At 37.8% G+C, this 14,872-nt stretch overlaps 1 long non-coding RNA gene across 1 annotated transcript in view; it reads left to right on the forward strand.

The window, feature by feature from the left end:
* The window catches only part of LOC115659675, a 216,356-nt gene that overhangs the window by 66,453 nt on the left and 135,031 nt on the right, over positions 1-14,872 (forward strand). Inside the window, exon 2 of the long non-coding RNA XR_004002626.1 lies at positions 11,058-11,158. This is a non-coding gene — a long non-coding RNA (uncharacterized LOC115659675). The remainder of the gene's footprint in view (positions 1-11,057; positions 11,159-14,872) is intronic.

Below are 14,872 nucleotides of genomic sequence, written 5' to 3' on the forward strand. Positions count from 1 at the left end.
AGCATGCAGAGGCGGTCAAAAAAGCAAACAGGATTTAGGAATCATTAAAAAGAGGATAGTGAATAAAATGGACAGTATATTATTGCCTTTATATAAATTGATGGTGCACCCACGTCTTGAGTACTGTGTACAGATGTGGTCTCCCCATCTCAAAAAAGATATACTGGCATTAGAAAAGGTTCAGAGAAGGGCAACTAACATGATTAGGGGTTTGGAACAGGTCCCATATGAGGAGAGATTAAAGAGGCTAGGACTTTTTCAACTTGGAAAAGAGGAGACTAAGGGGGGATATGATAGAGGTATATAAAATCATGAGTGATGTGGAGAAAGTAGATAAGGAAAAGTTATTTACTTATTCCCATAATACAAGAACAAGGGGCCACCAAATGAAATTAATGGGCAGCAGGTTTAAAACAAATAAAAGGAAGTTCTTCTTCACACAGCGCACAGTCAACTTGTGGAACTCTTTGCCAGAAGAGATTGTGAAGGCTAGGACTATAAAAACATTTGAAAGAGAACTAGATAAATTCATGGAGGTTAAATCCATTAATGGCTATTAGCCAGGATGGGTAAGGAATGGTGTCCATAGCCTCTGTTTTTCAGAGGGTGGAGATGGATGGCAGGAAAGAGATCACTTGACCATTACCTGTTAGGTTCACTCCCTCTTGGGCACCTGGCATTGGTCACTGTTGGAAGACAGGATACTGGGCTAAATGGACCTTTGGTCTGACCCAATACAGCCATTGTTATGTTTTTATGACTATTACACTCCCCCAACTCTGGAGTTTGCTAGGGTTTGGGCTGATCTCTGCTGTAAATTAAAGCAGTCTCAAAGCTTCTCAACTGATTGCTGGCAGCCAGGAATCACACAAACATATTGATATCCAGGCCATACTCCTTTTCCTCAGCTATGTCCCCTCTCACAGAGGCAAAGAATGGCGATGAAGAAGGAACCCTACGACAACTCTACACCATCTGTCCCTCTATATCAAAGAAATCTCAGGGGGGCAGATTCTCCAGCTTTAACCTGACCAAATCCTATAATCTGGCTCTTTATCTTTACTGATCAGTAGCTGTTCCATTTTAAATGCATTGTGCCTAAACCAGGGGCCATTCTGGCTCTGGGAGGAGCTTAAATGAATGTATCCCTCAAGAGTACTGAAAACTTCCAAGTCATGCAAGTTCATTTTCTTTTACTTTGATCAGGACAAATAAATACAAGAAGGAATTTAAGTAACTTATTTCACTTATAAAATGAGAAGGGGAAAAAAATCTATAATCAGTATTCAAAATTTAAATGGAAACAGCCCTCCCAAAGACAATGGCATAGGGAAGATTTGTTGACTTTAATGCAAATAATAACTAAGATTATGAAGTTATGGAAATCATTCCTTATTCCTGCACCTATTTCTGTGTATGCTAGAGAGCCTTAATTATCTCTCTAAATATTGGCCATCACATGCAAAACAGCAGAAACTTAATAGACCAATAGATGTGCTATAATTATCCCCCTTCTTGTCTGGAGTGTAAAAATGAAAAAAAAACAAATAGAAATGTTTCTAATATACCTGATACATCTACAATACTTGCTCCCTAAGACCAAAGTAAAAATCAAATTTCTATTGCATCACTTTGGATATTAGCATATGGACTACAAAAATACTAGTAAAACAATAGCAAAACTATTAAGGAATTTAAAAAAATTGATCAGTCCAAGAAAACAGGAGAACCACCAAGTAGTAATAGTGGGAATGTCTGATCTTCATTTTGCTTCAGGAAACTTTTTCCCTTGATCGGATTTTCAAGAAAGTCAAAAGAAAGAATATGTAGTTTTACTGGCAACAATAGCCCTAAAAGTGAGGTAGAGTAGAAGGAAAACAGGATTTATGTATCATAGGTCTCAGTGACCTCCAAAAAGGTGTAATTTTAAAAGCAAAATCACAATGCATAGCATATAGGTAATAGCAGCAAAAGCTTTTTTAAGCAATTCCATTAAATGCTACTCAACCATCTGCCTCTACAATTGATCTGCCAGAACAACTGCAGTTATGTATTTTTCCTATCTTGGTGCTCATCACGTAGATGCATCTGTTGTCAAAGCCAGAGAAACTGAAGGACTCTTGTGGAAAACTCTTGTTCCATTACAAGAAGAAACCAAAAACAACAAAGCCAAACACAGACCATTGTGTTTTAGTGAATTAAAGAGACATTAGATAAGTTTGATAAGAACTTAACTGAACTTCACAAGAGGAAAGGGAATTTGGGGGTTCAACCAGAATTTCAAGAGGCTATCAAGTGACAATATACTCAGCCAACAAGCCTCATCATCAGGAAAAATAAATAAATAAACAAATTATTGTCACTGGCTGGTTTTACTCAGAAGGGGAGAGATTGTTTCTGGCAGCTGCAGAGAGTTTCCTCTTTCTGAATTAAAGCCTCCATGAATGTGTCATGCTGCACTCAGGCCTTCACAAAGACATGTGCTGTTATACATACAGAAGAACATTTGAAAAATAGCGTCCCAGCAGCTGGCAGGACATATTCAATTCTAAAAATATATTTCATTGTAATGATATTCCTAGAATTGGACATATCGATTATCCTAAAACAGGAAAGGTCGTCAGTACTTTTGCAGCAAGAAATCATCTTCCCAAAACAGTCCTGCAAACAGCAGCAGCATAAAAAAAAGTGTTTATAAGATTCTTGCGGTAATACAATAGAATGAGGAAGTTAGAGCAGTGTGTCCGAGTTCTGTCATCCAACAATACTTCATAACCCAAAGGAGGTGGTTTTAATCAGTAGGTCTGAAATGTAAATGAAGTGAAATTCTGACAGTCTTAGATCAAAGGCGTAGAGAGGGATGGAAAGTTTCTCAGTTAAGTCTCTAAGGGAGCAGTCAGAGTTAGTCAGATAAACAGAACAAAAGTAAAATATATTCACATCCAGAAGTTTACTACATTTAGCTTTGATAGGAGAACCCAGAGGTTGTCTTAAGCCAATGTAATTAACTGGTTAAGAACGTAGCAGTGGGCTAATGCATTTGACATTATGATAGCAGACTATATGCCCACTGAAAACTTTGCTAAGAAGGTGTGGGCTAAAGAGACGACACCATCAAAGGGATTTTGAACACTTTGATGGGCCCAAGAGATGTCGTTCCTAAATGGCATTCAGTTACTTAGTGATTGGTAATTCAGAAAAAGCGGGTTAATGCTTCTACATCTGAAAAGACTGAATTAGAGATGGCTGACTTAAGATTCATTAAAAACAAGCAATGAGCTTGGATTCTGACTTTAGAACACTGATTATTATGGAAAGCAAGAATAGTGATGTTAGGGTGCTCATTCCATTGCAGTTTTGTGCCCAGAAATGGATAGCAATTCGTTTACCATTAAGAGTCAGGTTAAATACAGTGTCTGAATCTCAGTCTTAAAAAGGATATTTAATAAAATTGCCTAGATCTGTGGGCCAGAGTAAAACAACCAACCGCATGGCATGGCACGGCATACTCCATTCATTTTAACTAGTTTACATTAAGTATAAAATTGGAGCAAATTATTTAGTGACAATCAAAGTCATTGCTACTTCTCCTGGTTTAGTGGGCCAGAAGGAAAGACACATTTTGGAATTTACAAAACATACTTAAGAAAATCCATTCTCAAATTTAAATTTAAAAATTGTCATTTACTGTAGGTATAAAAAGAATTTCTATTAGACTCCAGAATATACTTCAGTTATAAAGTATATTCTGTAGTGAATTTCTACCATACAAAAATGCAGTATCATGATTTTTAGTATCATAATAAAAATGTTTTAATTTCGTTAGGAACTCATACTCAATTTCTGATATTTATATCCATTTCCCCCCTGTGCTGTGAATCTCAGTGAATCTCAGAAGCTAAGAAAAGGCAGCTTAGTCTAGTACTTGGCAGGGAAGCCCCTGCCCATCCCAGGAATACACATCTCATAGAAAGTGATGTTTGTGACTCATTAAATAACACAATGTCACTATTCTTTCTGAATTAATATTGAATCTCTGCCCCAGCCCCACTGTTATATCCCCAAGAGGGATATAAATCAAGGTTGGTGTGGCTACTTTAGGTCATCAAAGATCCCATGGCACTCTCACAATTTAAGAAATATTAGCCCTAGTTACACAGACACTTTTAACTTGGATTTTATGGTTACAGGGCTGCTTGCTCTGTATACCCTTTCTGATCTCTCTGAGTGCAGCCCCTGACATGTCAGGCTTAATATCCTGCAGTCGAATTTCACAATTCTCTCACTCTTCAACTGGAATCTGTGTACACCACTAGTTTATGCCAGCCACTTATAACCATGCAGGTTCAGCTGTGTTTTTTCCCTTTAGGAGTCTGTGACCAGTACTATCCAGTAATGAATAACATTCTTAAATATAGTTATTGAGCAAAGAGAACAAAGCTTTAGAGGTTTGTTTGGGTTTTTTTGTTTTTTGTTTGTTTTAAAAAAAAACAACAACCCACAAGTCTTTAGATGTTTAGACCCATCTAATCTTACTTCACAATAAGCTAAGTTTAAAAGACTTCCTCCTTTACTCTGTAATTACAGGAACAGAACAGGCCCAGCCTACACTCTTTTGTGTCAGTGGGGAAATGGCTAGATTTTTTTGTATTTGTTTATTCCAGTGTTTGGATTTTTTAGAAGATGTAAATTATTTCCCAAGAAAATGCAATATTGGTTTAAAGTGTCATTAAAAAAAATTAAATCTTAAATCTTTTTAATGGCTTTTGTTTGTGACTATATTGTAGTTTACAAATCAAATTTTAAAATACTTCCTTCAGGATGATAGGTGATACATCAATAACAATGTTATTAATTAATTAATTAATTTCAAAAATTCATTTGTGAACCTCACTAAACATTTGAAAATCCCATTATTTTTCAGATAAAGATTCTTGGTTTTTTTAAAGAGTCACTGGATAATGTTGTGTTGGAGCAAATTATGAAAAACATTCAGATTTCAGACTGAGAAGTACTCCACATATTAAAATTGTTTTAGTTGAAGACACACCTTTTGCAGCATATCTGACTATTTTTACTGGGTTTATTAGAAAAACAAAGAGCTCTCACTGAAATAACCCAAATAATGCATCATTAAATTAAACAATGGATGATTAGTCTAGAATTTTTTTAAAATATACGTTTATGAGAAAACTGTCAAAAGAGTAACAATAATGGGATGCCTTCTCTGTGACCCTGATCCAAACTCATTGAAGACAAGGGAAATCCCCATAGATTTCTCTGGGATTTGAATCAGGCCATACGTTACCTTATAGAAAATCATGTTTAAACAATTGATAAGTTTTAAAGAGAGAAACATGTTTAAGTGTGTAATATAGTTTTACTGTGCCTTTAAAATTATTTTGGGAGGGGAGGAGGTTTCTAAGCTTTGAGGGCTCCCATTGATGTTAATGGAAGAAAGAAGTGCCACTTGGATATCATAAGTACAAATATAGGCCCCAATCCTGCCACAAAATAAGTTGTCAATTTCAGTATGTGAGTAGTTCCATCAACTTCGATGGGACCAGAGTTAGGCATGTTCATAAGTGTTTACAGATCAAGGCTTTAAGTCATTAAGTGTGGGCACGCACACTTGAAGCTACATTCTACCTATATTGTGAGAGGGGAAAAAAGAATCAATTTTGAAGCAACAAGTTTGATGTGATTTAAAATGTCTGGCCCAGAGTCTTCAGATTACCGTTGCTGTGCCATGGACAATTTCTCCATGGCAGCTGGATCACAATGTATGTACATTTTCCCTTTGTATTTTACTCTGTTTAGCTGAGTCCTTTTCATAACTGGTTCTGCATTTATCTTCTAGAAGCCATGTGTCATCAACATACCTGAGCCCACAACTTGGAATATTTGATATATATTTAGCTTTATATTTAAAATCCCCAATACCCAAGCTATTTGCAGTACTTTTTTGGTTTGGTGTGTATGTTTGTTCAGTCCGGTAAATCCACTAATAGTTTTGTCCACCATAAAGACATTGGATCTTTCCTTATGACAGTTGTATGGTGTATGATATCCTTTCGATATATAAGGAAGGATCTTCTCTAGATCTTTTAGGCTTAAGCTTTGCCTTCATTTTAAATCAATGTATTTGAAAAAGACTAAGTGTTTTCTAGAACAGAACTTCACAGAACTGGAAACTAATATGCTATCTTTCAAAATAAATGGACTCGCCTTGATTTATAGAAGAAAGAAAACCCTATAAGCCCAGCTTGGGCCTGCTCCTTCTCCAAGTGAAGAGAATGGAATATAAAATTCACATCGATGAGATAAAAACAGAACAACCTGGTACAATCACAGGGTGGTGATAACTTCAATCTCTTATTTAGGGCTAGATTTAGTCTTTAGCAGAGGCACATGCAAGCATAGCATGTAGCTCTGTCTCCCCAGGAGGAATCCAGAGCCTCACTGTTCCCCACTTGCTTCTGAGGGAAGTAATTTGTTCCTGTTTCTTACCAGTAACACATCTTCCCCACCTCAGTCAATGGTTCAGCCACTCCCATATCACCTGCACAGAGCAACAGTGACTCTGCAGAGCTTGCTCTTCTCTTAGCACCTGAAGCAACAACCTGGGGCTGGACCACCATGTAGCGCATTGTTTTCCTGCACAGTAGAGTGGTTCAAGGAGAAAGTTAGATTCCACCTGGAACCAGATACTAATGCATCAAGCCTGCCCAAGGGCAACTGAATAATCTGATTTACCAGAATACATGCAACAAACAATGTGGCATGAATAGAGTCCACATATAATTCTTTGTAGCCCTTGTAGATTAAGTTATTAAAAGACTTTAAACTATAGTTAACATCCTTTATCACTACTTCTTACCATTCCAGACATAACGCATTTTTACTGCAGTTTTATCTTAATTTACAATATGTTGAACTTTAGTTTGGTTACTACTCAACTACAGAGCTAAAAGAAATATAAAAAAAACCAGAGGCGAAGATTAAACTAGAGGATTTATTCCCTGTTTTATACTGTGGAATGTTAAAAGCAGTAAACAGAAGTGAGGAAAAATAAAAACTAGAAATATAAAGTTAGAAGGAAACCCGTACTTCCAGGGACTGGAGGACTTAATATAGGTCTTGTCCATCTATCACTTCTCGGAGTATAGATATTCTAAGAATATTAGACTTGGGAGCATCTTAGAATCAAAAAGTCATTTTTACATGAATGAAAATATTTACTCTTTATTTAGCAATAGCACCTTTCTTTCTTTCTTTTTTTAGTATGTTCCAAATGTGTTTAGTTTTTAACTGAGAAAAATATCCAGCTGTCAACATTTTTCCATTCTGAGCTGTTGTCTCAAATGGTAATAGCGTGATTTTCTAGGATTTGGCTAATTAATTATTGTTAATTAAGCATTGCTCTACTAAAAGACAGCACTTTTTCCTCATTAGAGTTTTTGTACCAAAATGTTTCCCTAGATGCTGGTGGTAGAATCATGGCAGCTTAAACACAGGGGATGGAGCTTGAACGTGCAGCTACTGGAGAATTCATTAAATGCATTGTCAGAATTGCAATGCCTCTTGACAAGCGGGATGGCAACTAAAAATACTTTCCTCCTAGGATGAGTTAAGACTGTTTGTATGAAATATTCTGTTGGTGGGCGAAGGTACCATCATGTGCTGAGCTGGAAAAAACAATGTCACCATGTAATCCTGTTCTTCAACTTCTTACTGATTCAAACTGTGAATTTTCTTTTATTTGTTACATTACACCAATGAACAAGTGTAACCCACCTGCCTCCTGCGTATGGTGTTCTGTCCCATCCAGCGGCACCAAAACCACTTAGAGAGTGAGATTAATGAGTCTGCTCTACAATCCCCACAAGAACAGACTGAACCTCACCAGGCCTATGGCTTTTAGCTCAGGCAGTAGAGGCTCATGCACTAAGCTCCAGAGGTCCCAGGTTCAATCCTGCCCGCTGAAGACTAGAGTCTGTCAGTGTTACTGAAACATCACGTCCCTTTTTCCCTTTTAAATCTAAAACTGGAGAGAGGTGTGGGAAGCAGAGAAGCAAAGTTCGCTGTCATCTGAGTCACTGGCAGACCATCCGTGTGAAAAATATGCAGTTTGTGCCCTGGTACATTGCTGGGGGAATGCACATGCATATGGGGGCAGGGGGAAGTTGGCAAAGAAAGACTCTGGGGTGTTTACTTCTATACAAAATTCATGTATTTTATGGCAGAAAATATTGTGTGTCTTAATAATGATCTTTGCAGCGTCAAAGGTTCCATGGTTTCAATTGTTTTTAGAGTACATAATTCACAGCTGTGGACCAACGGGTCAGCACTGTAAAATAATAACTATGCTTTCTGTGAGGAATGCAGAGCAGGACATTATTGAGAGAACCAGGCATCCTGCACTGATTCTTTGAGAACTGGAATGTTGAAGCCAGGATTTTGGGTTCAGTATAATTAGACTGCCATACTGCCTCCATGCTTTCCATGCTGTCATGAATTCTTCCCCTCACCATGCAATGATAAATTCAGTCTCTTTAAGTGTGTGTATGTATAGCTATAAATATATTTTGGACTGGAATGTCATACCAATTACTTTTTACTAGTCAGGGAGCTAAGACCTGGACCTGGGAAGAAATGGCATAAGGAGTTAAAGAGGGCTTCCTGCTATAGGACTAGCTCCATCTCCCACTGAGGGTATGGCTACACTGGAAATTTCAAAGCGCTGCCGCGGAAGTGTCAGTATGGTCGGAGCGCCAGCTCTCCCAGTGCTTCACGTAAACCACATCCTCTACGGGTGTAGCTTGCAGCGCTGGGAGCCATGATTACATTGAGGCTTTACAGCGCTGTATCTTGCAGCGCTCAGGGAGGCGTTTTTTCACGCCCCTGAGCACGAAAGTTGCAGCGCTGTAAAATGCCAGTCTAACCAAGGCCTTAGTCTTTCTACTGACTTTAATGATGGTTGAACTGAGGCAATAATAAAGAGTTTTAATCAGTCCCAAACTAACCCTTGTTAGCTGCTCAGATTGCTCACACGTACACCAGAGACAAGAGAGAGATTCAGGGATAGCCTAACTTGCATCTATCCTATAAATAATCTCTCTCCTTGTCCCATTCAATCCAAATAAACCAATACAACTCCTTCCTTCTCCTCTTTATCTACAAATAATGAAAGGGCTTGCTGCTATTAGCCAAGATAAGCAGGAATGGTGTTCCTAGCCTCTGTTTGCCAAAAGCTGGGAATGAGTGACAGGGAATGGATCACTTGAAGATTACCTGTTCTGCTCATTCCCTTTGGCACTGGCCACTGTTGGCAGACAGAATACTGGGCTAGATGGACCTTTGGTCTGACCCAGTAGGGCCATTCTTATGTTCTACTGACACAAGGAGAAGATTTTAATGAATGTGTGTGAACGCATATGCGCACACAAACAGAGCTCCATCCTAATTGGCCCATGAAACACCTGTGCTATATAACCTACATTGAGAAACAACACTTATTTGCAAAACTTCCAAACACTTTGAACATGCAAGATCCGGTTGGAAGAACTTTGTAACTGCTAATTCTGTATCTTCATATGTATTTTGGTTTTTGGTAATGTATGTATATAAGGGCTCCCTTGCCTTTCTCTTTAATAGTAAAGAGCTTTCACTTGCTATTTATATCACTCAGACTCTTGATATTACTCATACAGCTTGTGATAGCATTTTCCAATTCCAGAGAAAGTGTGAGAGAGGCAGAAGATATGATATAAGTATATCATAAAAGTTAATCTAAATATATATATTTAGTAATTATTGATGTTTAGTGAAACAGAATAATTAATTGAATATAATTTATTCTATCTGGTTTCAAATGAACTTTTGAGTTCCGATGTGCATTCAGGTCTCCTGCTGTTGACTAATGTAAATCTTTTGCGTTTGGTTGGTTGGTGTGTTGTTCTTTTTTAAATGTGCTTTAGATTTTAATGGAAGTGTATATGACACTGTGCTGATTTTGCTGCAGTTTGATGAGCTGTATTGTTGTATGAAGAATTTTCTGTTAGTGGGTCCTCTGTGACACCACTAGAAATGTTTTCTCTGTGCTTTACTGACACATTGCAGAGCAGAAATGCTAAAACTGGAGCCCACTCAATATAAAAGCAATTAAACACACTATTAACTTTCTGCATGTGTTTAATCCATTCCTATTCAGCAAAGCTCTTCAACATATGCTTAATTCTCACTGAATTAAAGTAATCCATGGGCTGAAATTTGTTCACATGGCTTATATTGTGAATAAAGAATGAATATGTTCATGGAAATCAAGGATGGTTATTCACAAACAGAGAAAAGGACTCCCTAACCCTAACCCAAAAACTTATTTAGAAGCAGTATGTCAACCAGCTATAAAAATGTGATGTAAGAATAAGGAAAGCAGGAAAGGAAATCTGGAGGATAAACATAAGGAAGATGATAAAATAGGATTAAAAAAAAAGAAGGCAGGAGAAAAAAAAAATCAGACATATAGAACAGATTCGGACAAAGTAATAAATATATAAAGAGTTGCATGAAGGAAGGAACCTTGCAGACTAAATCAGGAAACAGCTGAATAAGCCTCACATATTACTGGATCTCTGTCATGACTTTGGTAGTATAATAATGGGGAAGGGGGCAAGAGTGCATTTTTCCTCTTCTCTTAAACTGATATCTGGATTATAGTCATAATATTACTGTAAAAATTGCTGAGAAATACACTGAAGAATGCACTGTATAAAACTAATCTTTCTCTAGCAAAACTGAACAGTCAGTTCAGTAATAGCGGCAATAATAATACTAATAATTAATAATACCAATACCCTAAACTCCTGACATGGGTATGCTAGGAATATCTGAACAGCTATGTCCAAACTACTCATTCTTTAGTGAATGTAGCCATTTCAGACAACCCAGCTTGTAAACAGGGTTCAAAATTAAGATGGCCTAGCTGGCTAGGTAAAGGGCCCAATAATCTGCTCTCTGTAAAGGGGTGTTGCCAATTACTCTCTTTTCATCAATAGGGGAGCAAGGAAGTCAATGGCACCAGTGACAAGCTGGATTTATCCATTGATCCGCAGCCAAATGGAGGCAAACTGAGTTCTACATGCATGAGAATGGCAAGGTAAGTACAGTCATCTCTCAGTCCTCTTTCCTAGATCTTTTAGGTATTGTACAAAATAGATTTGTCATCTTGATATGGTATGTATTGTACCTCTCTACTGATATAACATGTGCAGCAGGTTTAAGATAATTCCTACAAGGTTCCAAGGGCCAGAAGTCATTCTGTATCCTACAGCATCAGCGTTCTAACTGAAGAAAGCTTGTAGCATGGGGTTTACTTACGGGGACATCACAGTAACTGAAAGGGATAATGCAAAATGTGAAGTAAATCAAAGCAAGATTAAACATATTCATGCAGCATGCAATCATTTTTGGGCTTATTGGACTTTGGCCAAATTGAAGAACACTGAAACACGCAATGAGATTATGTGAAGGGAAGTGGAAAGAATACTATACATTAAGGCCATGTGCTAACGTGCATTCCATCTGGGGAAAACAGGAAATAAATTAAATGTGACTCCTCCAGGCCTATGATAGTCTTAGGGAGACAAACATTCTAATATTGGGAGATATGAGAGATCTTGTAAATTTAAACAGAGCATAGGGGCGGGAGGGAAGGAATCCTTTCAAGAGGCACTGCAAATGGTAAAAGGACTATAGTAAAAATTGAATTTGGCTATGAGACAGAATGGTAAACTGTACTGAGAGAGCTAGTGCGTTTTGAAAAAAAAGGGGGGCAGGGGCTTTGGTTTAAATGAGACTGGAAAAGACTGAGCAGATATGATCAGTACAGAGCCAGTCCTATGAGGAAACCAGCCTTCTGTCAGGTGCTGGTGACACTCAAATTCCTTTAAAGTCAATTGCAGTCAAAGGTACTCATCACCCAATAGGTTCTTGGCATCTCAGAAGTCAGAGCCAATCGCCAACAATACAACAGCAAATATAGAACTATTACTACGCCACAAAATCTGAAATATGTTATTTCCTGTTCAAACTACTGATAAACAGGGACATGAGGTGCCAAAATAATAGACTAGAGCTTGTCCAAAAAGATTCTTTGGACAAATTCACATCACTCATTAAAATAAGGGCTGAGTCTTGATAAAACATCTGACATCGCCTCTGACAGGAAGGTCCAGAGGGTGAAGGAGCAAGGGCACATATTCTGTTCTCATCCATCCTCCCAGTTGAGGGTCAGGGCTCAGGCAGGGGCGCGTGCGTCCTGGAAATGACTGAGTGGCTGCGCAACTGGTGTCAACCAGATGGTTTGGCTTCCTGAACTGCGGGATGCTGTCCTAGGAAAAAGATCTGCTCAGAAGAGATGGGGCACCTGATCTAAAATGGGAAGAGCATCTTCATGCACCAAATTGCCCACCTGGTGAGGAGGGCTTTAGATTACATTCAAAGATGGCAGGTGACAAAAGCCTGGATGTAAGCATGGAAAAGGTGAACTTAACAAATTTAACAGATGTGGCGGGGGACATGGGAAATTACAATAGGGTCATAGGAGCAACAAGCTTTTACAGATCCAGACTAACACGGCTAACCCTCTGATACTTTTAAGAACACTTTCACTGCAGATTTGACAAAACGCAAAGAAGGTACCAATGTGAGATTTCTAAAAATAGCTACAGCACTTGATGCAAGGTTTAAGAATCTGAAGTCCCTTCCAAAATCTGAGAGAGCTGAGGTGTGGAGCTTGGTTTCAGACGTCTTAAGAGTAACACTCCGATGTGGAAACTACAGAACCTGAAATACCAAAAAGGAAAATCAACCTTCTGCTGGTGGCATCTGACTCAGATAAGGAAAATGAATATGCTTTGGTCCGCTCTGCTTTGGATTGTTATCGAGCAGAAACTGTCGTCAGCATGGATGCATGTTCCCTGGAAGGTGGTTGAAGCATAAAGGGACATGTGAATCTTTAATGCATCTGGTACATAAATATCTTGCAACGCCAGCTACAACAATGCCACAAGAACAGCTGTTCTCACTTTCAGGTGACATTGTAAACAGGAAGTGGGCAGCATTATCTCCTGCAAATATAAACAAACTTATTTTTCTGACTGAACAAGAAAGAGGACTGAAAAATTTTAGATTATTTTATTTTATTTTTGAATGCAGTATTTTTTGTACATAATTCTACATTTGTAAGTTCAACGTTCATGATAAATGGATTGCGCTACAGTACTTGTATTAGGTAAATTGAAAAAAAATATGTATTTTGGTTTTTTACAGTGTAAATACTTGTAATCAAAATAAATATAAAGTGAGCACTGTACACTTTGTATTGTGTTGTAATTGAAATCAATATATTTGAAAATGTAGAAAAGATCCAAAAATATTTAAATAAATGGTATTCTATTATCGTTTAACAGTGTGATTAATTGTGTGATTAATCGCGATTTTTTTAATTGAGCAATTAATCACAATTAATTTTTAATCACTTGATAGCCCTAGTAAATTAGTATCATTTTCCTCCATACTATGGAAACATTTTAGCTAACACACATTGCTCTTCTGCTTCCTTAATGTTTCACTGTATTATTCTGTTTCATTTGTAGTATTTAAGGCTTCTGTAAATAATTACTCATATGAGTAATCTCATTAAGTTCAATGGGTACTACATGTCAATGGTTTCCAGATTGGTACACATAGGTGCAGTGTAATTATTCTATTACAAAGAAAAGATTCCACGGTGTAGCACTAAAATAATGGAGAAACCACAGAAAAATACAGTCATAGCCATAAATTTGAATTTTAAGTTTATTCAGAAATAAGTTATTTTTATAAGTGAGTTTATTGAAGACCAGTAGTCTGATTCTCAGCTGTGTCAATCAGTGTTGCTCCAGAAAAGTTAAAATAGAATGAAATAGTGGACAAAAAAAGTCATTACAGACAGAATGGTTGAATACAAAAATCTGCCATTTTTATAAGACTTCCACTCCTGTCCAGGTAGCTCAGCATTTGCTAAATGAGGGTTTAGCACATTTGGATCAGCTTAGTTGGAAATCTTTAAGAGGCAAGGTGCAAAAACAGCAAGAAGTTGAAATAATAGTATCTAAAAAAAGTAGATATAAAAATGTGTGGTCCTAACTGGTTAGCAGCCTGGGGACTCGTTTAAGTTTTACTAACAAAAATGCAGATCTTCAGTTTGGACCATGTATTTGCTACCTAAATATGTTTTTAAGGTGAATCACATAGTATGTGATTTGTGCTTCGCTTCTTTAAACCTATCAGGGTTTTCTCTCTTGATTTTTTGGGGTGGAAGGAAACATCACTTCTTTAGGTTACGGGTAGTTGGGGAAAATGGCAACAATCGTGGTTCATTGCCCTGTAGCAAAGCAGCTCTGACTGCTCCTAGTGGAGAGCCGTGGCTTGTGTCACAAGAAAGCCCATGCTGTATCCATTTTTTTCCTCCGTTAATTCTACTTTCTAACTAGGCAGGTTTATTCCAAACAAACAAAGATGTTGAACTATATCTAAAAGATAAGAGCTGCCTGCAGGCGCTCTGTGTGAAGGCAATACCTTATCACACAATGATTAAGCACACCTTTGCCCACAGTTCGGTAACAACGTGCCAATGGGGCTTAACCCCAACTGGTCGACCACAGGGTGTACAATGTCTTTTTCACATGGAGAAAAGGCAAAAGAAATAGGCTGTGAAACTAATAGATCTGTCTGTATACCACCCCTCACTGAGCAGGGCATAGGCAAAGATAAGAACACAGAAGAATGTTCATATCTCTTTTAGGCACAGTCATCACAAGACAGAAGT

This window comes from Gopherus evgoodei, chromosome 11, assembly GCF_007399415.2.
Source record: "Gopherus evgoodei ecotype Sinaloan lineage chromosome 11, rGopEvg1_v1.p, whole genome shotgun sequence".
Classification (NCBI taxonomy): Eukaryota; Metazoa; Chordata; order Testudines; family Testudinidae; genus Gopherus; species Gopherus evgoodei.